Raw genomic sequence first — 24,818 nt, 5'->3', positions numbered from 1 at the left:
GTCATTTCTTACAGATCATTTATTCTCTGTTTTACCTAATTCTATACATTTTGTGGTTCAGTCCTTGTCCTGTGAGTTAAAACATGGTACAGTACTTTCACCATTGCTGTTTAATGTTTACCTCAGCCCACTAGCACTCCTATGATTTGGGCGTTAAGCACACTTTACAAGTGATATATAATTTATCACATTTGTAGATTATGACCAACCAGATCTTTCCACTTTCACTGATGGGTTTAATATAATTGCATCTAGGTTAGTTAAGCATCGGCAAAAATTGACCCCCCCCCCCCCCCCCCCCCCCAAATGCGGGACATCATGGATCTCAGGATTTTCTTTTTCCAGTTATGGACTTGGACACATTTTGACACTGGAAAATTCTACATAAATCTTAGGTATCATTTGGACTCAAAGCTATCATTTGAACCACATATCAGCTATCAAAAGTTGATTTGGGTCCCTCTGTTTTATCTAGTCAGTTTGGCCCTATGTTGACCATCCATCACTTCATAAATTAGTTAATGCACTAGTATTTAGTATATGAGTGGAGGAGTGGCCTAGTGGTTAGGGTGGTGGACTTTGGTCCTGAGGAACTGAGTTCAATTCCTGGCACAGGCAGCTCCTTGTGACTTTGGGCAAGTCACTTAACCCTCCATTGCCCCAAGTAAGCCGCATTGAGCCTGCCATGAGTAGGAAAGCGCAGGGTACAAATGTAAAAAAAAAATTTGGCACAGATCAGGTATGTTCTATAACAATGTGTGCACATTTTGGGAACACCCATGACCTACTCATGCCCCTCCCATGGCTACACCCCCTTTTCAGATCCATGCATTAGAACTTACACGTGCATCTTTATAGAATATGCCTAGCAAGAAGCACACTTAAATTCTAAAATTGTTGCCAAGTAGCATCAATAATTGATTATTAGCACCTAATTATCAGTGCCAATTGATTTGTTATTCGATTAAATTGCACATGAAAATTGGGCCCATGCCCACATTTCCATGCGTAATTTTAAGCACCATATATAGAATTTGTGGTTTACTGTTTATCATCTTATTCTCAGCGATCCTGATGCAGGTGATTGCTGAAACATTACTACGTCAGGTCTTTATGCATGAGATGTTTTATCAATAACGAAAACGTCTACCATTTTGGTGTGTGACTTCACTCTTTGGACCTACCGTCTTTTATCCTGCTTACCTACACTATGGGGCCCTTTTACTAAGCTGTGATAAGCATTAACATGTTTACCGCAGGTTAAAAAAAACACTACCGCAGGGAACGCTCAGGTGTCCCATGGTAGTTTTGGCATTTGCACATGCATCTCACATATTAAAAAATATTCTTATTTTATTTTTTTGCACTGGGGGTATGTTTGGGGCAGAGAGTACATGTGCCCAGCACTAATTGGTTAGCACAGCTACATCGTCATGCACTAACCAACTAGCAATTGGTTAGTGCATGAGCCTTTACTGCCTAGAAAATAGGTGTAGTTAAGGGCTCACACACACTAATAGAAAAATTAGCACGTGGTCATTATTGCAAAAATGGAAAATGCGGTCATTTTACAGCCTTGCTAAAAGGGGCCTCAGCACACAGGAAACCCACACTGTATTCATAGCGCAGGCCACTTTCTAGTGCAATTTACTAAAAGGGTCTACCAAAAGCCGTGAAAATAACGTATAACCACCTAAACTTCCGGAAATCACTAAAAACTTACCTGTTCAAAAAGGCATAACCTACAGACCCTACTTAAACACCTGAGCCCAGCAACACGACGATACCAAAGAATGTAATGGGCATAACGTAACTTTTCCTCTACACGATTTCCTAATATGTTTGTTCCACATGAACCCTATTCTACCATAACATCACTGTGTAACTGTTTATACCGGAATTGGCAAACGCCCCTACGGTACTATTTAAGCCACATTGAGCCTGCAAATAGGTGGGAAAATGTGGGATACAAATGTAACAAATAAATAAATACATTTGGAAAATTTATTGCATGATGATTGGAAATTTTATGCATGTGTTCTGTTGTTTTTTTGTGCATCGTTTGTGCGTTGTTTGAGGGGTTATCATTGTTCTCCATATTATCCGATTTTTCACTTATCCTACAATGGCTTGGTCCCATTTACTTCAGATAATCAAGACAGAACATCTTTTCACATCTGCCTATCTTTCTGTTACGCCCAAGGTTATCTGAGGGCGTCCTTGCAGGACGTCCCCGCGAAGGGGCGGGGAAACCCGTATTATCGAAATAAGATGGGCGGCCATCTTTCGTTTCAATAATATTTATATTATTTATATATATATATTTATTTTTTTTATATTTTATTTATTTGCATTTCAATTTTAAACACAAGCATTTACATCTTGTTAAAGTAAATCAGAGCGAAACAGTAATGAAATACTAAAGGAAAAAATATAACTCTTTCTTAGACCACCTAATCAAAAAGAGCAGTGAGGGCATTAAGAAACCATGGTGGATTAAATATAACAAAGAAAAAAAAGAAAAAATCAAAGAAGGCCTGGAGAACACCACTTATACTATCTTAAATCCAGCTTTTCTTAAATCTTAGAAAACTAGCAACTTTTTTGATTTTTAAAAATTCTTTCAGTTGCTCGGGTTCAAAGAAAACATATTTTTTATCTAAGTAATTTACGTATATATATATATATATATATATATATATATATATATATATATATATAGCTGTATCATTTGTGTTAAACTGTTTTGATATGGTCCCTACCTAGAAGGGCCATATACCAAATGCCATAAATACATACATATATAAAGTGTGTCTGCCCTTCAAGAAACCTACACATCTAGATGCTCTCAGTTAAGACTGTGCCTGTAATCATTCAGCAGAATCCATTTTGGGAGAGGAGGGGGAAAACCAGGGAGATTAAGTGAGCATCCTTCCCTAATACCTCCTGTAGAGTGCTGCTCAAAACAAACACTTAAAAAAAAAATCTAGATGTTCCCAAGAGTAGCAGCAAATCTCATCATAAGTACATAAGTAATGCCATACTGGGAAAAGACCAAGGGTCCATCGAGCCCAGCATCCTGTCCACGACAGCGGCCAATCCAGGCCAAGGGCACCTGGCAAGCTTCCCAAACGTACAAACATTCTATACATGTTATTCCTGGAATTTTGGAGTTTTCCAAGTCCGTTTAGTAGCGGTTTATGGACTTGTCCTTTAGGAAACCGTCCAACCCCTTTTTAAACTCTGCTAAGCTAACCGCCTTCACCACTTTCTCCGGCAACGAATTCCAGAGTTTAATTACACGTTGGGTGAAGAAAAATTTTCTCCGATTTGTTTTAAATTTACTACACTGTAGTTTCATCGCATGCCCCCTAGTCCTAGTATTTTTGGAAAGCGTGAACAGACGCTTCACATCCACCTGTTCCACTCCACTCATTATTTTATATACCTCTATCATGTCTCCCCTCAGCCGTCTCTTCTCCAAGCTGTATAGCCCTAGCCTCCTTAGTCTTTCTTCATAGGGAAGTCGTCCCATCCCCGCTATCATTTTAGTCGCCCTTCGCTGCACCTTTTCCAATTCTACTATATCTTTCTTGAGATGCGGCGACCAGAATTGAACACAATACTCAAGGTGTGGTCGCACCATGGAGCGATACAACGGCATTATAACATCCTCACACCTGTTTTCCATACCTTTCCTGATAATACCCAACATTCTATTCGCTTTCTTAGCCGCAGCAGCACACTGAGCAGAAGGTTTCAGTGTGTTATCGACGACAACACCCAGATCCCTTTCTTGGTCCGTAACTCCTAACGTGGAACCTTGCATGACGTAGCTATAATTCGGGTTCTTTTTCCCACATGCATCACCTTGCACTTGCTCACATTAAACATCATCTGCCATTTAGCCGCCCAGTCTCCCAGTCTCGTAAGGTCCTCTTGTAATTTTTCACAATCCTGTTGCGATTTAACGACTTTGAATAACTTTGTGTCATCAGCAAATTTAATTACCTCGCTAGTTACTCCCATCTCTAAATCATTTATAAATATATTAAAAAGCAGCGGTCCTAGCACGGACCCCTGAGGAACCCCACTAACTACCCTTCTCCATTGTGAATACTGCCCATTTAACCCCACTCTCTGTTTCATATCCTTCAACCAGTTTTTAATCCACAATAGGACATTTCCTCCTATCCCATGACCCTCCAATTTCCTCTGTAGCCTTTCATGAGGTACCTTGTCAAACGCCTTTTGAAAATCCAGATACACAATATCAACCGACTCCCCTTTGTCCACATGTTTGTTCACTCCTTCAAAGAATTGAAGTAAATTGGTCAGGCAAGATTTCCCCACACAAAAGCCATGCTGACTTGGTCTCAATAATCCATGTCCTCGGATGTGCTCCGTAATTTTGTTTTTGATAATAGCCTCTACCATTTTCCCCGGCACCGACGTCAGACTCACCGGTCTATAATTTCCCGGATCTCCCCTGGAGCCTTTTTTAAAAATGGGCGTTACATTGGCCACCCTCCAATCTTCCGGTACCACGCTCGATTTTAAGGATAAGTTGCATATCACTAGCAGTAGCTCCGCAAGCTCATTTTTCAGTTCTATCAGTACTCTAGGATGAATACCATCCGGTCCAGGAGATTTGCTACTCTTCAGTTTGCCGAAGTGCCCCATTACGTCCTCCAGGTTTACCGTGAAGTCAGTAAGTTTCTCCGACTCGTCCGCTTGAAATACCATTTCCGACACCGGTATCCCACCCAAATCTTCCTCGGTGAAGACCGAAGCAAAGAATTCATTCAGTCTCTCTGCTACGTCTTTGTCTTCCTTGATTGCCCCTTTTACCCCTCGGTCATCCAGCGGCCCAACCGATTCTTTTGCCGGCTTCCTGCTTTTAATATACCAAAAAAAACTTTTACTATGTTTTTTTGCCTCTAATGCTATCTTTTTTTCATACTCCCTCTTGGCCTTCTTAATCTGCGCCTTGCATTTGCTTTGACACTCCTTATGCTGTTTCTTGTTATTTTCAGATGGTTCCTTCTTCCATTTTCTGAAGGCGTTTCTTTTAGCCCTAATAGCTTCCTTCACCTCACTTTTCAACCAGGCCGGGTGTCTTTTGGACTTCCGTCTTTCTTTTCTAATTCGCGGAATATGTATGGCCTGGGCCTCCAGGATGGTATTTTTGAACAGCGTCCACGCCTGTTGTACAGTTTTTACTCTCTCAGTTGCCCCCCTAAGTTTTTTTTTTACCGTTCTTCTCATTTTATCAGTCTCCTTTTTTAAAGTTAAACGCTAACGTATTTGACTTTCTGTGTACAGTTACTTCAAGGTTGATGTCAAAACTGATCATATTATGGTCACTGTTATCAAGCGGCCCCAGTACCCTAACGTCCCTCACCAGATCATGCGCTCCACTAAGGACCAAGTCTAGAATTTTTCCTTCTCTCGTCGGCTCCTGCACCAGTTGCTCCATAAAGCTGTCCTTGATTTCATCAAGGAATTGTATCTCTGTAGCGTGTCCCGATGTTACATTTACCCAGTCTATATTTGGATAATTGAAGTCACCCATTATTATCACATTGCCCATTTTGTTCGCGTCTCTGATTTCTTTTATCATTTCTGTGTCTACCTGCTCATCCTGGCGAGGTGGACGGTAGTACACTCCTATCACCATTTTTTTCCCTTTTATACATGGAATTTCAACCCACAGTGATTCAAAGGTGTGATTTGTGTCCTGCTGAATTTGTAATCTATCTGAGTCAAGGCTCTCTTTAATATACAATGCTACCCCTCCACCAGTCCGGTCTACCCTATCATTACGATATACTTTGTACCCCGGTATGACAGTGTCCCACTGGTTATCCTCCTTCCACCAGGTCTCAGTAATGCCTATTATATCCAATTTTTCATTTAGTGCAATATATTCCAACTCTCCCATCTTATTTCTTAGACTCCTAGCATTTGCATATAGACATTTCAGAGTATGTTTGTTGTTCTTATTTGCATGATGCTTAGTACCTGACACTATTGATTTGACATCTTTTGTCTGATCTTTAGTTGTATTTAAGGGCACCTGGCCTACCACGGTCTGTTGTGCAACCTCACTATCCAGAAACCCTATCTTCCCTGTTTGTGAGGTATCTTTGCAAGATACCTTTTCCTGAACCATGCGCTTTTGAGCGACTGTCGGCCTTCCCCCCATTTCTAGTTTAAAAGCTGCTCTATCTCCTTTTTAAATGCCAACGCCAGCAGCCTGGTCCCACCCTGGTTAAGGTGGAGCCCATCCTTTCGGAATAGGCTCCCCCTTCCCCAGAATGTTGCCCAGTTCCTAACAAATCTAAAACCCTCCTCCCTGCACCATCGTCTCATCCACGCATTGAGACTCTGGAGCTCTGCCTGTCTCTTGGGCCCTGCACGTGGAACAGGTAGCATTTCAGAAAATGCTACCCTAGAGGATCTGGATTTGAGCTTTCTACCTAAGAGCCTAAATTTGGCTTCCAGAACCTCTCTCCCACATTTTCCTATGTCATTGGTACCCACATGTACCAAGACAGCGGACTCCTCCCCAGCACTATCTAAAATCCTATCTAGGTGACGCGTGAGGTCCGCCACCTTCGCACCAGGCAGGCAAGTCACCAGGCGATCCTCACGTCCACCAGCCATCCAGCTATCTATACGCCTAATGATCGAATCACCAACTACAACAGCTGTCCTAACCTTTCCCTCCCGGGCAGCACTTGGAGACATATCCTCAGTGCGAGAGGATAGTACATCCCCTGGTGGGCAGGTTCTGGCTAAAGGAGTACTTCCTACTTCACCAGGGTGATGCTCTCCTTCTAGGAGACCTCCCTCCTCCAAGGTAGCACAAGGGCTACTAGACTGGAGGTGGGACCTCTCTACAACATCCCTGTAGGTCTCCTCTATGTACCTCTCTGTCTCCCTCAGCTCCACCAAGTCTGCTACTCTAGCCTCAAGAGAACGGACATGTTCTCTAAGAGCTAGGAGCTCTTTGCATCGGGCGCAAACATATGACATCTCACCAACTGGGAGATAATCATACATGTGACACTCAATGCAAAAGACTGGATAGCACCCCTCTCGCTGCTGGACTGCTGACTCCATCTTAGTGTTTTTGAGTTTTCCAATATTTTAAAACTTGCTACAGTATTAAGGATATTAGCCTAATATAAAAGTGTCTTTTACTTTATATAGTGTATTGTATGATTTTAGTATTTCCTTCTTAGATGGTAATGAAATGTATTTAAAACTCTATAAGAGCACTCCTTGCTTGTTACCCTAATTACAATAACTGACTATAAATGAGGAGTTGTCCTAGGGGTGGGGGGGAATACTAAATTAGATCCTGTAGTGGCTGTTAGATTCTATCTGTTAATGCTGTGGTACAAGGCTTTTAAAACTAAGTGGAAAAGACTATGGAGATTAGCTGTTTTCTGTTAGCTGTTGAAATTTGCTTTTTAAGTTTGCCTAACACTAACCTACATTTCCTCCTTTAAACCCCAATCTTTAAGTTCCCAAAGCACAAGCAAAGTAGTGTTCACTTACCAGAGAAATGTCCTCTTCTCTCAGAACTTCTCTTTCATAGCAATGCACATAGACATGCATTTCCCTTTTGAAATGGGAAATACATGCAAACATTTTGGCCCCTTCTTATGACTAAACCATGCTTCCTTGCCACATGCTCATATTTGCGATTTGTATGTATAAATCCTGCCTTTCTAAGTTTGCATGATATGCACATGTAAATGCTGGTATTTGCACAAGCAAATCGTGCACAGGGATTTTAACATAACTACTTTTATGTACTAATACTTATGCCTGCTCCTGAGTAGGCACAAATATCTGCAGCTTTAATCTAGCCAAAATTACTGCCAGTTTATCAACATTCCCGCTAAGCAACTTTGAGCTGCATGAGAGTCTTCCATCAGTCTTCCTGATTGTAGGGGGGAAGTGCTGTGATGTACTTTCAATTGTGAGTGACAAGCAGGACTCCTGCACAGCTTCAAGCTGGTTAGCAGGAATGTTGCAGTTTACCCCTAGTATCTGTAGAAAAGTAGGCTCATACATTTAGGCAAATCAGTGGCAGACCTAAATTTATTAGTATAACTTTTAAGCTCCCAAATTCAGAGGAATTTTCAGCTGAAAAGTTTTGCACCTAAGTTTGGCTGAAAATAGGGCACAGATTTAAGAGGCTAATTTAGGAGCATAAATTTAGACATTCAGCATTTTCTAAATGTGCACGCTGCAAACCATGGTATAACCACTAAAATAACCTCACTGGAGTCAGCAACCTGCACTACTAAGATACCACAGCCTACCTGTTTACTGCACCTTGACAACTTTCTCCCCTTAATGTGTTGTCCTTGTTTTATTATATTTGTATTTGCTGGGAGACTTTGAGTGCAAAATGTAATGGGCTGGATAGGGCTTTTCTGGAAGTCAGGAAAAAAGGTGCTGGTACCAGAGCATACAGATTAAATTTTAGCCCTGGCTTGAAGCATGCTACTTCTCCACTCTTCTTATCTCTCCTTTTATCCTATATTCTTCCTCTCTCTATATGCCTTCTACATATAGTAGACTCTCGATTATCTGACCTTCACTAATCTGACCATCTGGCATATACGACAGACCCCCCCCCCCCCCATGATGTCATTGTGTTCCTGTTAAGAATTGCACAGGTTCTCTTCCTGTTCTTCAGCTTCACATGCTGTGCAAGAAATCTATGTTTTTGGTCTGAGATCATGCTTCTCTGCAAGGGAACCATGCTTTACAGCTGATACTCCTTCATGTACCCCTCATCACCATTAAGAAGTGTGAGGCTTCTTTTCCAATATGCCAGTACGGTACTGTACTGCATGTGCAGTAATTTTTGGGACTGAGATCCCTGCATTTTCAGCAAGGGAACCATTTTGATCTAGGACCATGCTTCTATACAAGTGAGCAATCATTTTTGAACCTGGGACCCCACTTTCCATCGAGGGGACCACTTTTGATCCATGACTTTTCATCCATGCTTCTATGCAAGGGAAAAGATTTGGGGGAGTGGGACTTCACTTTTTCAGTGAGGGAACCATTTTAGATCTGAGATGCTGCTTCTAACAATGCTCGTTTGAGCACTGGATGATGGAAATGCTAAAGAAAATGAACATTAAAAATATTTTGAGCTGAGACTTGGCTACCACACCTCTCTACTGGAAGGAAAAGCAGTGTTAGTCCACTTTTAAAGGTAATCAATAGAAATAAAACATAAATAAAACATGGAAAAGAAAACGTTTAGTCTGAGACCATGCTTTTGCAGAAATGGAACCATGGTAAGATTCTAGTGCACAATTAGTTTTATTCAATAAATTATGTACACCTATTCCTTTTTGTTCATTTACATTTTCAGCACTTTCTTTATTCTTATTCTCATTCTTAGATCTGTTGTACCCATGAATTTGGAGTGTGGAGAATTTCCAGTTTCTGTTCTGCTATCTTGATTTTTGCTTCATACTGTTATTGACTGGAGAAGACAAAATAGTGATCTTGAGAAATGAGGCTCTACTCGGTTCTGTATTGTTCATAATGCCTGCTGTAGAAGACAACTCAATTGAGGTTAAACATGCAGTAGGTATATATGGTTCCCTTGCCTGGTTCTGTATTTTTGTTCACACTGCCTCTGTACAATTGCTGTTTTGAACAGCACTGTACTGTATTGTGAAATATTCTGCACTGCTCTGTATATTTGTGTCAATGCCCTATACAATCTTTTTATTTTATTTTTTTGTTTCTGATTAGTTTTAGTAAACAATATTTTAAATACAGATATCAGATGCCTGTTCTTCATGTATAAAGTATATTTTCCATGCATTGTTTGAGGGGTTATCATTGTTCTCCATATTATCCGATTTTTCACTTATCCTACAATGGCTTGGTCCCATTTAATTCAGATAATCAAGACAGAACATCTTTTCACATCTGCCTATCATTCTCTTACTCTCTATCATCCTTTCCCTATCATCTCTACTCCCTTCTCTTGATTCACAAATGGCAATGCACTTGAGACTAGTCAATATGTTAAAATATTATCAGTATTTTTCTTTGACTTGTCATTTATTTATTTATTTATTTACATTTGTATCCCACATTTTCCCACCTATTTGCAGGCTCAATGTAGTTTACATAGTACCGTAGAAGCAATCGCCAGTATCGGTATGAACAAATACAGAGTGAGGTTGTGGTAGAGTAACGTTCATGCGTGACAGACAGATTTAGGAATCATAAGCAGGAAGAGTTAAGTTATGTCCAGTACGAGCTTTGGTTTTGTTGTGTTGCAGGGTTGGGCATTTAAGTTGGATCGTTAGGGTACGCCTTTTTGAACAGGTTAGTTTTTAGTAGTTTCCAGAAGTTTAGGTGGTCATATGTTGTTTTCACTGTGCTTGGTAATGCGTTCCATAATTGTGTGCGTATATAGGAGAAGCTGGATGCATAGGTTGATTTGTTAAGGAAACTGCTGGTAAATATTTCCCGCTGTTCCTCCTTGTTTACTGTGATACCACAGTGCTGTTTTTAAAGTTGAGCAATGGTCTGTTATTTTTCTCCTAAAGAAAAGAAAAAAGGTGGCAGTGCTGGTCAGGTGAACGTATAGAAACTGGAGATATGTGAGCAAGAGGCCCTGAAAATCTATATATTTCTCTCCTCCCTATTAATCTATTAATAGTTCTAACTTTCTAATAAATGTAACTTGTTTATTAAGTTTTCATAACACATGTTCATTACTTTGCATTCAGTAACTAAGTTAAACTTTGTACTGTTTAATCTATGTTTAAGTGCTTCATGATGTAAATAGAAAGCATTTAAATGATATTAACGTACATTGAAAAGACAACACACACAAATCAGTCTCCAGCTTAAGACTTGCCAAAAAAAGAAAAAAAAGTCCAACAGCCGCACAATAATTTTTTAACATCAGTGCTGGGATTTTGTGCCGTAGAAAAGTGATATTTTGGAGTTCAGGGCTGCTTGAACAGATGCTCTGTAAAAACTGCAGACAAATAATGAACAACACTTGATATTTGACTTTTTTCCAATCCTTGCCCACTAGAGGCTAAAAATAATTTGAGCATATTCAGTCCAATTTTTTTCTTTTTTTGCCTTTCTTAGGATTACAGTCGAAAAATAGCAGTTGGGAGCAATTGATGAAGGTTGGCCTTCATGAATATGTGGCCTACTTTCAGTTATGTTTGTGTATCGAATAAACAAGACTGTTATAGTTTAATTATATTCTAGGCTATGGGAATACCTAATTTATATTATTTATTTTCCCTTTTTGTAATTTCTTTCAGTTAAATTCATGTAATTGTTTATGATTTATTAGGCTTAATATACTGCCTTTCACAAAAGCGTCAAAGCAGTTTACAATAAAGCAACACTAAATGGTTACAGGGATTCAAAATAAAAACAAACAGCATAAAATAATTGCAGATGAAGACAGGACAGACATATTGGATTCCAACAGGGACGGATACAATCTGTTGTTTTTTTAAACAGAGAGAAAATAGGGAAGGGGAAGAGAATCCATGGGCCAATTTCGGACATCTTCCATCTGTACAATCTATGAATAATGAAGTTGGGCTTATAACAAGGAGAGACTCCTAAAGGTGGCCACATTTCTTTTGTCACCACCTGATGAGAAAATGTGATAGGTGGAGGGGCATAATCGAACGGGGCACCCAAGTTTTCCTGAGGGCATCCTCGCAGGACGTCCCCGCGAAGGGGCGGGGAAACCCGTATTATCGAAATAAGATGGGCGGCCATCTTTCGTTTCGATAATATGGCCGGGACGCCCAAATCTCAACATTTAGGTTCATGGGCGTAGTTTGACTGTTTCATTTGGGGGGGGGCAAAGAATGGGGCGGAGTATATTAGCATATTCATTTGCATATATATATATATACACACAAATGAATATGCTAATATGGAAGAAGGAAGGAAGGGAAAAAGAGCTGGCTTTTTTGAGGAATAACCATAATGAATATGTATGAGATATCAAGCCAGCTCTTTCTCCCTTCCTTCCTTCCTTCCTTCCTCCTTACCCAGCACTCCCTCTTCCTCTCCAGTAGTATTTCCCCACACCCTTTTCCATACCATGCTAGTGTTGATATTAGAAATGCATAGGCTCTATATGTAGATCCTTCAAGAGGTAGTGTGTAATGATTTAGGCTCTGCACCCTTCTTGATGTTTTGGTGCCACCTCAGTAAGGCCAACACACAATCTCTCCACTGCAAAACATTATACACAAACTTGTGCAAAAACACACTTATTGGGTGTTTTGTCTCTGGCTGAGAGTTTGTCTCATGCAGTGCTGTAGGAATAGAAAGAAGAGCAGAAGCTGAGATCTGGGATGGGAAGTTTCTGCCAGAACTGCTCTGGTTAATCTACAAATTCAAGAAGGAAAAATTATGCCTTACCTGATAATTTTCTTTCCTTTAGGCAGATGAATCCAGAGACTTGTGGGTTATGACCATCTACCAGCAAGTGGAGATAGAGACTACCAAACTGAACTCTATCACATAGGATGGTACATAAGTACATATGTATTGCCATACTGGGACAGACCAACAGTCCATCAAGCCCAGCATCCAGTTTCCAATAGTGGCCAATCCAGGTCACAAGTACCTGGCAATATCCCCCAAAAGTACAATACATTGTATACTACTTACCCCAGAAATAAGCAGTGGATTTTCCCCAAGTCCATTTCAATAATGTTCTCTGGACTTTTCCTTTATGAAGCCATCCAAACCTTTTTAAAACCCTGCTAAGCTAACTGCTTTTACTAGATTCTCCGGCAACGAATTCCAGAGTTTAATTACACCTTGAGTGAAGAAAACTTTTCTCAGATTCATTTTAAATTTACTAGTTTGCAGCTTCATTGTATGCCCCTAGTCCTAGTATTTTTGGAAAGAGTAAACAAGCGATTCAATTCTATCCATTTCACTCCACTCATTATTTTATAGACCTCTATCATCTCCCCTCAGCTGTCTTTTCTGCAAGCTGAAGAGCCGTAGCTGCTTCAACCTTTCTTCATAGGGAAGTCGTCCCATCCCCTTTATCATTTTCATCATCCTTCTCTGTACCTTTTCTAATTCCACTATATCTTTTTTGAGATGTGGAGACCAGAATTGAACACAATATTCGAGATGCAGTCACACCATGGAGTGATCCTCATTTTTGTTTTCCATTCCTTTCCTAATAATACCTAACATTCTATTTGACATTGAAGAGTAGCTCTGATATGATGATGAATATTGATTGTGGTTATGTAAACATTTAAGAAGTGCGTTCTAATATTAAGTTCTAGATAAGTGTTTGGGACATCAGGACTGAATTTATGTGATATTTTATTTATTTATTTATTTATTTATTTATGACATTTATATCCCACAGTATTCCCACCCATAGGCAGGCTCAATGTGGCGTACAACAATTAATAAACAAACAATAGTACAAAGCACAGTAGACAAGGTCACAGGAGAGAGAGAAAACAATGAAGGAGGAAGAGGAAAGGAGGGGAAGTGATAAATCAGCACGGAAGGAGTCATGGCCTAAAAGGGTATGGTTCTTAGCGTAAGCACTGCCAAAGAGGAAGGTCTTGAGCCGCTTCTTGAAGGTCGGGTGATTGGAAGTGAATTTAACCTCTCGAGGCAACCCGTTCCACAATTGAGTGCTGAGGTAAGGAAAAGAGGAACCATAGATGGTCTTATATTTGAGGCCACGAGGGGCAGGGTAGTGGAGGTTGATATGGAGTCCCCACACAAGAAATTGACTGATGGTCTCTAGAATTGGACACTTATAGTTAGGCACAGTTTGGCCATACTCTAGCTCAATATATATAGGAACGTCCCTATTCACGCCCTCAAATATGTATGCACATTAGGATTTACGTGCACATTGTTATAGAATATGATATGTGCATAAATCCTAATTACCAATTTGTGCTGATTATCAGTTATCACCCAATTATCAGCACTGTTTGGCTCATTACTCAATTAAGTTACGCGCGTTAAACAAACAGATTGTGAAAATTAAGAGCAGATTTTGAGAGGGGAGGGAGTAATAAGAAGATGCTGGTTGGAATAGCAGACAGCACAAACTGGTCAGTAGGGCATGAGGAAACTTAGGACCTCTTTTATTAAGCCACGCTAGTGGTTCCTGTGCGGGAATGCGGATGGAGCCCATTCAAAGTGAATAGGCTTTCTCGCCATTGCTGCACTGGGACTCACTAGCAAGGCTTAATAAAACAGGTTCTACATAAGAATGATGGACAGCCTGAGTGAATAATATGAAATGACATGGTCAGAATTTTTCATGGCAAAGATGGGTTATCAATACTCAGTAAAAAAGAAAGGCATTACAATAAAGTGGTAAGCACTACCCACAAAAAGCTAGCTAGTGAAATTTAGCTGCTATCCGTCTAACTAGCTGGATAAATGTATGCCTGTTTTTTTTTTTACCATTTAGCTATCTGGACAAGTCTTGGACAACTTTTTTTCTGACAATTTATTTGCATTGTTGTATTGTGGCAGGAATACACTCGGGAGACTCATGTGTAGCTTTGTGGGAACATTGCCCCTCATTCCACCCTGGCACTGTCTGCATAGTATTGAGATGTTCTGTAAGAATTTTCAGTGGCATTATTTGTATATTCGCAGATAGAGGGTTCAAATTCTATAGATGGCGCTTGAAAAATTCACGCGGAACACATTTCCACCTAAGCGTATTCTATAAGTGGTACCTAGATTTAGGCACAGTATATAGAATACGCTTAGTTGGTATCCTAGTGCCTAAAAGTATGCACCTCCATTTACACCAACTAAAATGTGATGTAAATCCTGGTGTTTAAAGTTAGGCACAGAGGGTCATACTCTATAACAGTGCATGTAAATTTTGGAATGCCCACAAAACGCCCTTTTCCCTGCCAATAACCACGCCCCTTTTTGCATGCGCACATTAGAATTTAGGTGCCGTGAGTTACAGCATACGCTTAGTGAGCTGTGTGCATAAATTCTAATTATTGCCAATTACTTCTCATTATTGCTTGTTAAGTACTGTTAATGCTGATTGGATGGTTAAGCCAGTTAAGTTACACACGCTGTTATAGAATACACTTGGATTTCAGCGCAGATCGCTAGTCACGCTATATAGAATCTGGGGGTTAGTGGACACCGCTAAACACACAAACTTTTTGAATATAAGGCGAGAGTCTCTAGCAGTGCTTGTTGAATTCCTGCCTTTCAGAAAAGAAAAAAAGTAAACCAGCCTAACATTATGCCCCTTATTACCTACTTGGATAGTCTTCTCAATAAAACTGCATGGTTCACAGTGTCAAAGGCAGCAAATAAATACAAAAAATTAGAATAGAAATAGTCCGGCAATCTAGTGACTGAAGTAAGTTGTCTAAAAATGCCACTAAAACTGTCTCAGTGCTGTAACCTGCTCTAAATCCTGACTGCAGGGTATCTAAAAAATTACCATCAGTCAAGAAACCCTGAACTTGACTTAATAGAGCATGTTCAATCACTTTGGTCAGAAATGGGTTTTATATACAGGTCTAAACAGCCTAGGATGAAAAGCTTCTGGTTTACCTACTTGTTATTCTTTCCAACCTGTTATAAAGAATTATGAGGTCCTTTTACAAAGCGACAATAAAAAGTGGCCTGCAGTAGAGTGAGTACTTTTTTGGGGTGCATGCTGGGCTGCTTTTACAGCAGCTGGGAAAAATGTCTTTTTAAAATTTTTGCCAAAAATCGATGTGCGGCAAAATGAAAATTCCCACACATCCATTTTGGGTCTGAGACCTTACCACAAGCCATTGACCTAGCGGTAAGGATTCACGTGGTAACTAGGTGGTAATGGTCTATGCACGTCAAATGCCATTTGACGTGAGTAGCTGCCAAATATCAGAAAATAAAAAATATTTTTTGGATGGTAACCCAGCGGTAACTCCAATTTGGCACACTTTGGGCGCACATAGAGGGGCATAATCGAATGTCGCCAGCGATCACCGGGTTTGAGATCGCTGGTTTTGTTTTTCAGCGATAATGGAAAAAAATGCCGGCCATCTCAAATCCGGCGAAATCCAAGGCATTTGGTCATGGGAGGAGCCAGCATTTGTAGTGCACTAGTCCCCCTGACATGCCAGGACACCAACCGGGCACCCTAGGGGGCACTTCTAAAAATGTTTTAAAAATACACAAATAGCTCCCAGGTGCATAGCTCCCTTACCTTGGGTGCTGAGCCCCCAAATCCCCCCCAAACCCACTCCCCACAACTCTACACCAATACCATAGCCCTTATGGGTGAAGGGGGGCACCTACATGTGGGTACAGTGGGTTTGGGGGGGGTTGGAGGGCTCAACACTTAGCACCACAAGTGTAACAGGTAGGAGGGGTGGACCTGGGTCTGCCTGCCTGAAGTACACTGCACCCATTAAAAACTGCTCCAGGGACTTGCATACTGCTGTCAGGGAGCTGGGTATGACATTTGAGGCTGGCATACAGGCTGGCAAAAAAGGTTTTTATTTTTATTTTTTTAGTGTGGGAGGAGGTTGGTGACCACTGGGGGACTACAGGGAGGTCATCCCCCATTCCCTCCGGTGGTCATCTGGTCAGTTGGGACACCTTTTTGAAGCTTGATTGTGAAACTAAAAGGACCAAGTAAACCTGGTGAGATACTGCTTAACGCCGCTTTTTTTTCCATTATCCGCGAAAGCCGGCCATCTGGTAGCCACGCCCATGCCCGCCCATGTCTCGCCTTCGCTACGCTGCCAACACGCCCCCTTGAACTTTCGCCGGCGCGGCGACGGGAAAGCTGCGATGCTGTCAAAAAAGCCGCTTTCAATTATACCGATTTCGCCGCTTTTGAGAGATCGCCAGCCATCTCCCGATTTATGTTAGGAAATGGCCGGTGATCACTTTCGAAAATAAGCCTGATAGGCACCTACGCGGCTTAGTAAAAGGGCCCCAAAATGCACTAACCTCCCCAACATTCAAAGGCACACTGCCTATTCCTCCCCCTCTCCTGAACCTTCCCAGCACCTACTGAGGGGGAGGGGGGTTCTATGGTGGCTAGTGGAAGGGGAAGGAGTAACCCCAAGTCATTCTTATCCTATTGGAAGTCTGGTTACAAATGCTTCTGATTGGCCCCTAACAGTAACCTAGTAATATGGAGGGGCATTTTTGAAAGGATGTCCAAGTCAGAATAGAGACGTCCAGCTCATAACGTCCAAAATGGACATCCATCTCATATGCACTTTCCAAAAGGAAAAAGGTCAGGATTTCCTGTTTTAAAATACATGAGATGGATGTTTGTATGCTGAGGATATCCAGCATGAACAGCCATTTTACAAATGAGAACATCCAACATATGAACAGCAAAAAAGCAGGGACAAGGACGTCTGTCTGGAAGCATTCTTAGAAGAATGACTACACAGACACCCTTGCAGAGAAGAGGGGAAGCCCAGTGGTTAGTGCAGTGGACTTTGAACCAAGGGACCCAGGTTCAGATGCCACTTTAATTCTTTTATTTTATAAATGTAAGCCCTCCAGGAATAGAAACATACCTACTGAACCTGAATGTACACCAGTTCAATACCCTTCAGGCTTTCAGGTAGGTTATATATTTAGGTACAGTAGGCATTTTTCTGTTTCTGAAGAGCTCACAATTAAAATAAAGTTAAAATGGAATTTGAACCTGGGTTCTTTGGTTTATAGTCCACTGTGCTAACCACTAAGCTACTAACCACCATGACTTGGTGGTTGACCAGCAGGACTTGCTCTTTTTTCTCACAGAAACATGGCTCCATGGTAGATATGAGCCACTCCTTCAGTGCCTGCCTGTATGTTACTCCACTTACTCTGTGGTACGCACCCCCTCCCCCGGGTATAGGCGGTGTTGCTTTGCCTGCCCTCTCCTGCATCTCTTTTTTGGTCCTCACTCAAGATCTTCTGCTGTTCCCAGATGCTTTTCTGCTTCAGTAATGGCTCTCCCTCTCTCAACTTCCTGTTACTCTACCTTCCTCCCTCTCCAGACTTGAGTCTCCTTGATGCCTTTTCCTAGTGCCTGGCAGATGCTGTAACCCACTTTCCTAATCTTCTTATTTTAGGAGATTTCAATGTTCACTTTCTGAACCCTACTAGAACTCTTGGCTGACAGCTGCTGGCTTTCTTCTCTGATTTTGACCTTATCCAGCATGTCCTTTTCCCCACCTTTGAAGCTGATCACACTCTAGATCTCATTTTTTCCTATCACTCTGGCCTCCTCTTGCTGTCTGCTTTCTCCATGCTTCTGGTTCATTGGTCGGATCACTTCCTTGTCCACTCCTGTTTAGCTCTCTCTACTATCTCATTGCTACTTGAGCCTCTCCCTACCTCCCATTTGGACTTCAGTCTGTAGCTTAGGGGTCCCTTTTACCAAGCCATGGGAAAAAGGGCCCTGCGGTAGCAGTGGGGGCCATTTTCCCATGAGTCAGGGCCTTTTTTACTACAGCGGGTAAAAAAGCCCCCAGCACACATGGCCATTTGGTAAGAGAACTCTTACCACATAGCCATGTGACAGGGAACCCTTACTGCCATCCACTGAGGTACCGATAAGGACTCCTGCGCTAACCCAGCGGTAATCAGGCAGAACGCGGTGATGCCCGATTACTGCTGGGTTATTGTTACGCAAGACATTTCCAGGGGTTTCTTTTTCCCCCAGAAATAGCGTGCGCAGAACTAATACTAGTGGCCACGTTGGACCGGCGATAGTCCCGGAAGAGTGAGTGGCAAGCCCGCGTTGGGCTTACCGCCGCGCTGTAAAAGGGCCCCTTAGTAAAAGACTCCTTAAGTGCATTTGTTTGTGTAACTACAAATTAGTGCCAAGTAGCACAATTAATACTAATTATCACCAATAATTAGCTGTTAGTGCCAATTAGCAGCTAATTTATCAATTAAGTTATGCTCATAATTTTATACCCTGCAACCAGGATGCCACCTCTGTGGGACAGCACTTCTCAAAACCAGAACACTATATTAGTGATCTTATGGTAAGAATACTAAAAGGAAATTTTAAGGCAATTCAGGTGTCAGGTTTTCAAGGCAGAAACTAGGTTCGTGAGCCCTTGTGGAGCAGCAGTGGCAGGCAAAACCACCCCACACCAGAGACAAGGCAGAACTCTGACAGAAACAGCTAGACTTCACCTGCACTTGACCGCCGTTCCTCAGGGGTTGAGCCCCTGGGTGCAGGCAGCTGGCAGGACTTACCGGACAGGGCAGGAACTGGATATCAACTAGGCTGAACAGGGACTGAGGGTCAAAAGGGAAAGGAATATACATGGGCAGCAAGGCAGGAAACTGGGCTAGGACTCACAGACAGACAACACTACATAAGGCAAGAAATGGACAAGCTAAAGGACAGGCTTAAGAAGGACTGAAAGCTGCAAAGCAGCCACTAAGAAAGAAACACAGACAGATAAGAGAGTCAGGACTGAAAGCTGCCACACAGACAAACAGAAAACTAGACCAGGAATGCAGACCAGAAACAAGACTAGGAAATAAGCAATAAACCTAAGCTAAATTACACACAGACTAACTAGAACCGGACTAGACACTCATACAAGAAACCAGACTAGGCAGAAGTGCAACAAAGCACCAACATACCAGGGACCTTAGATACTGCAAAGGCAAACACAGAAGTTTCCAGCAGGTTAATAAAGCCCATCAGCTGCTGAAGTTCAGTTGCAGGAATCACAAGGCAGCTAAGGGTGCTGTTCAGGCACAAACAAGAGAAGCAAGTCTGGCAGCCTGGAAGATCTGGACAGGACTGGGCTGAAGTCTGGAAGGGGTGACAGTCTATAGCAGCCACCGGTTCTGGCCACCAGAGGGTGAGGCGAGCACAGACAAGGAAACATTCATATACGTGACATCAGGAACGTAAGACTTTGAAGTCAAAATAATGAAATATTTTGACATTCACCTGACAAGGCTTAGCAAATATCTGGGTTTTCTATCCCACTACTAACCATAAAATTCTACTGCTTATCTACCACGCATCTCTCCCTGTCTCTCACCCATTGAGCTCCCCCTGTTTTTCACCTGTCCTATCCTTCCCTCTTCCTGTGAGACTGTCATTGGAATGCTTTTGTGTTTCACTTCTTTATTCTGATATTTGTCAACATTTGCTTATATCCGATCTGAAGAAGAAGGGTTACCTTCAAAAGCTAATTGAAAGATGTATTAAGTTAGTCCAGTAAAAAAAAAGTAGCATCTTATTTTCTTTTCTATGTTTTGATTTATTTTTATTTACATCCTGCATGTTAATTTTGCATGCTAAGCATAAAATAGTGTGTGCAAGATTATAGATTGAGGGGGGGGGGGATAATGACTTATATGACTTATAGGTACCTGCATTAATTGCCGACAAATTTTTATAAATGCACTTATGTAGTTTGCACCTGCTTCAAACTACATGGATGATTTTGAAGACGGTCTCCACTGCCTATTGAGCATTTCCCTTTCAAAAAATATTTGGACCCTTACCTTTCGGGGCTAGATTCTATATATGGTGTTAAAAACCACGTGCTTACAAGTTAGGAGCAGTTTTATAGATTATGCTCATCAGCCGTTCTTGCGACTAAATTTAGTTGGGTCATTGACGCCAAATAAAAGCTGGTTTAAATGCCTACACCTAATTTAGGCGTGGAAAGACATATTCTATAACACTGCATATAAATTTTAGGAACGTCCATGACCCACCCATGCTCCTTCCATGTCCATCCCCCCTTTTGAGATCCGTGTGGTAGAATTTACATGGACTAATTTATAGATTAGTGCGTGTAAATTCTAATTAGTCCCAATTAGTGTCAATAACTGCTTGTTAACATCCAATTATCAGTATTCATTGGCTCTTTAATCAATTAGGTTACGCACATACATTGGCTACATGTGCCGATTTGGGCTTGTAACTCTAATTGCAATATATAGACTCAGGATATGTATGGTGTTCTTCATGTCAAAGCAACTGCAATTTCAGTTTAATACTTTGCCATTCTGACTGGGTTTATCTGTTGTACTCATATGATCTGGTGATTTAAATTTAAATTCTCAGGAAGGATTCAATTTACCCTTTTTGCCTGCTTAACATAAAAGGATCAGTAAATGAGTTGAAATTCTCACAGATGTGTTTCGGGAAGGTGATGCGCTCATGTTTATGTTTATAAAGTTCACAGTGAAAGTTCACAGCCAGCTTAGCTTTATCCTCTATGTTATTGTGACTTCAATAAGTCATTTCGTCAGAAAATTGGATCTGTTAAAGAAACATATTCCAACGGGAATTAAGTTGCTCAAAGGAATCTGCACAGGCTTTGCAGTCTTTCATCTCTTGGTTACTGGTTTAAACCTGGCATATGTCAGTCCTAACTTTGGAAAACCTGACCTACCTGTACTGAACTGCTGACCTCAACCCACTTCCAGTAGATCCAGTAGACAGATGTTGGCATCACTAAAAATCAACATTACAATTGGGCTGCTACTTGTTCTGATTGCTGATAGCTGTAGCAGAATTTTCAAGCAGGAAGGGAGCTGAAAACCACTCTATCAATCTAAAACCTTTACAAGTATTACATTTCCCAAAAGGTTGGAAAACAAATAAAAAGGGCACTTAAAAACCTTTAGTACAGTAGACGTCCAATACAATAAATTATCAATTCAGCCTGTGGAAAGTGCATTCAGCATTGATTTCCAATCTAGGCTGTCATTCACTGTGTCCATGTTACCTTGTAAAAATATAGGGATCAATATTCAAAGTGATTTAACCAGCCAGAAGTGTCTCCTGGCTGGTTAAATCACCTGTTCAGGGCTAACTGGTTGTTTTCAGTGGCATTTAATCAGTTACTGCTGCAGCTGAAAATAAACCAGCTAACATCAAAATGAAAAACAGCTATTTTGAGGGCGTTCTGGGGTGGACTCAGCACTTAACCAGCTAGGTTAATCCCATAAATAAGACCACATAAAAGTCAGTCCTATCTTTATGCAGTAATCTATATCACATTTAACTGACAAATCCAGAAATTCGCTAGTGTGTGAACGTGGCTCGGCATTGCATTTCTAGGTTTAATGCCAGCAGCAGTCAACAAAATGCTGATCATCACCGGATGAAGATCAGACCCGTAAAGCATACAGTGGTCTCAAAATTCAAATGACCACTGGACACTAGCTAGCTCTTTAGGTCAGGTATCCGAAACCAGGGCCACAAACAATTGTTCTGATTTACTGAGCTGGGTGCAGGCTGAGGCCAGCGTTGATCCCGGTAGGCCGTAGGGTTGTAAGTCACACTCTTTCTTATTCTCTAACAGTGTCTGCACTAGAGCAGAAGTAAGGAGGAGGTTGGAAATTACAGACCTGTCAGTCTGACCTCGGTGGTGAGCAAATTAATAGAAACGCTTCTAAAGCAGAGGATAGTGAGATTTCTCAAATCAAATGGACTGCAGGACCCGAGGCAGCATGGCTTCACTAGAGGCAGGTCATGTCAGACAAACCTGATTGAGTTTTTGACTGGTTGACCAAACAGTTGGACTTGGGAGGGACGCTAGATGTTGTGTACTTGGATTTTAGCAAAGCCTTTGACATGGTTCCGCACAGGTGACTGATAAACTGAGTGCCCTCGGTATGGGACCTAAAGTGACAGATTGGGTTAATAATTGGTTAAATGGAAGGAGACAAAGGGTAGTGGTAAATGGAGCTTACTATAAGGAAAAGGATGTTATCAGTGTGTACCGCAGGGGTCGGTCCTCAGGCCAGTTCTTTTTAACATCTTTGTGAATAATATTGCAGAAGGGCTGTCTAGTAAGGTTTGTCTTTTTGTGGATGATACCAAACTCTGCAATAGGGTGGACATCCTAGAGGGTGTGGATGGTATGAAGAAGGATCTGGTGAAGCTTGAAGAATAGTCTGATAATTGGCAACTAAGATTTAATGCTAAGAAATGCCGGGTCGTGCCCTTGGGTTACAAGAATCCAGGGGGGCAGTACAATTTAGGAGGTGAACTGCTTCTGTGTATGAAAGAAGAGCGTGATTTGGGGGTAATTGTGTCTGATGACCTTAAGGTCTCCAAATATGTAGAAAAAGTGAAAGTCAAAGCCAGAAGGATGCTTGGGTGCATAAGGAGAGGGATGACCAGCAGGAAAAAAAAAGTGATAGTGCCCTTGTATAAGTCTCTGGTGAGGCCCCACTTAGAGTAATGTATGCAATTCTGGAGACCACACCTACGGAAGGATATAAACAGGATGGAGTCAGTCCAGAGGGTGGCTACAAAATTGGTAAGCGGTCTCGGTCATAATACATATAGGTACAGGCTTAGGAACCTCAACATGTATACGATGGAAGAGAGATGGGTGAGAGTGGATATGATAGAGATGTTTAAATACCTCAGTGGTGTTAATGTACAGGAGATGAACCTTTTCCAAATGAAGGAAAATTCAGGACTGAGCGGGCATATGATGACGTTAAGAGGAAATAGGCTTAGGAGGAAGAAAATACTCTTTCACAGAAAGGGTGGTGGATGCGTGGGATGGCCTCCTAGCGGGGATCGTGGAGACGAAGACTGTGTCAGAATTTAAGAAAGCATGGGTCAGGCATGTGGAATCCCTTAGAAAAGGAAGAGTTAGTGGTTACTGAGGATGGGCATACTGGATGGGCCACTTGGTCCTTATCTGCTATCATATTTCTATGTTTCTACTGCTTCCTAAAAATTGGTCAAATTTATATTTGTCCCAATTCTTCCCTGTTGGTCCAAATTAATACATTGAGATTTTACAGAGTTTTGCACATTTGTTTGTATATTATAAGACCTGTTTTTTTGTTTTGCAGATGTTTGCTTCTGCTTACTAATTACCGCAAGTCCCTGAAGCAGAGAACGAAACGCTGGCCCATCGGACTATTGTGGTGGTTAGAAGATTTCTAAGCTAAGTACTGTTGTTTTTGAGAGTGATTTGCAGTGAGCATTTTCATGTTTTTCGTATTAATAAATTATACAAAGAGGTTTTTTATGACTATGATAGACACACTAACCCCTTATTGCTATGTTATTATGAACTACTCGGCGTCGACTGAGGCTTTTTCCTCTTTGCTTTGCATTCAATTGTGCAATGATGAACTGCTGATCTGATTGATGAGAGGTATTGTTGTGTATGTGGATTCCAAATTAATTCTGCTCATAAATATATATTAAGCTCTAATCAAAGGAAAAAGAGAGTCTGCAGGCATCCCCCAAATTTCTATTGTACTTCCAGACCATATCAACTGAAGAATTAAATGGAGACTTAGAGAAAATTCACAGAACTTGGATCCGGAGGTTTTTTTTTTCCTTTTCCTATGTTCCGTTACACAATTGTAGTGCTGCCTTTCCACGCATAAGGTTGTAGCTCATCCTGTCCTTGGAATTAGTGCTGTTATGGTTTGGTAAGGTTATGAGTGTGTTTTTGCACAAGTTTATGTATAGTGTTTTGCAGTGGAGAGATTGTGTGTTGGCCTTACTGAGGTGGCACCAAAACATCAGAAAGGATGTAGAGCCTAAATCATGACACACTACCTCTTGAAGGATCTACATATGGTCGTTAATAAAAGGAGCTCATTGTGAACACTAGCCACCCTAAAATGTTGTTTTTTTGGCTCTACACGTATCTTGATATTATGATCCCTTGTTTCATATTGTTGACGGTCTGCATTTTCTGTATGGTGGTATATTGGTGTATTAGGTCTGCCCAGTGTAATATTTATGG

Source organism: Microcaecilia unicolor, chromosome 1 (assembly GCF_901765095.1).
Source record: "Microcaecilia unicolor chromosome 1, aMicUni1.1, whole genome shotgun sequence".
Classification (NCBI taxonomy): Eukaryota; Metazoa; Chordata; class Amphibia; order Gymnophiona; family Siphonopidae; genus Microcaecilia; species Microcaecilia unicolor.
The sequence above is the reverse complement of the archived record's forward strand: the minus strand, read 5'-3'. Positions refer to the sequence as shown.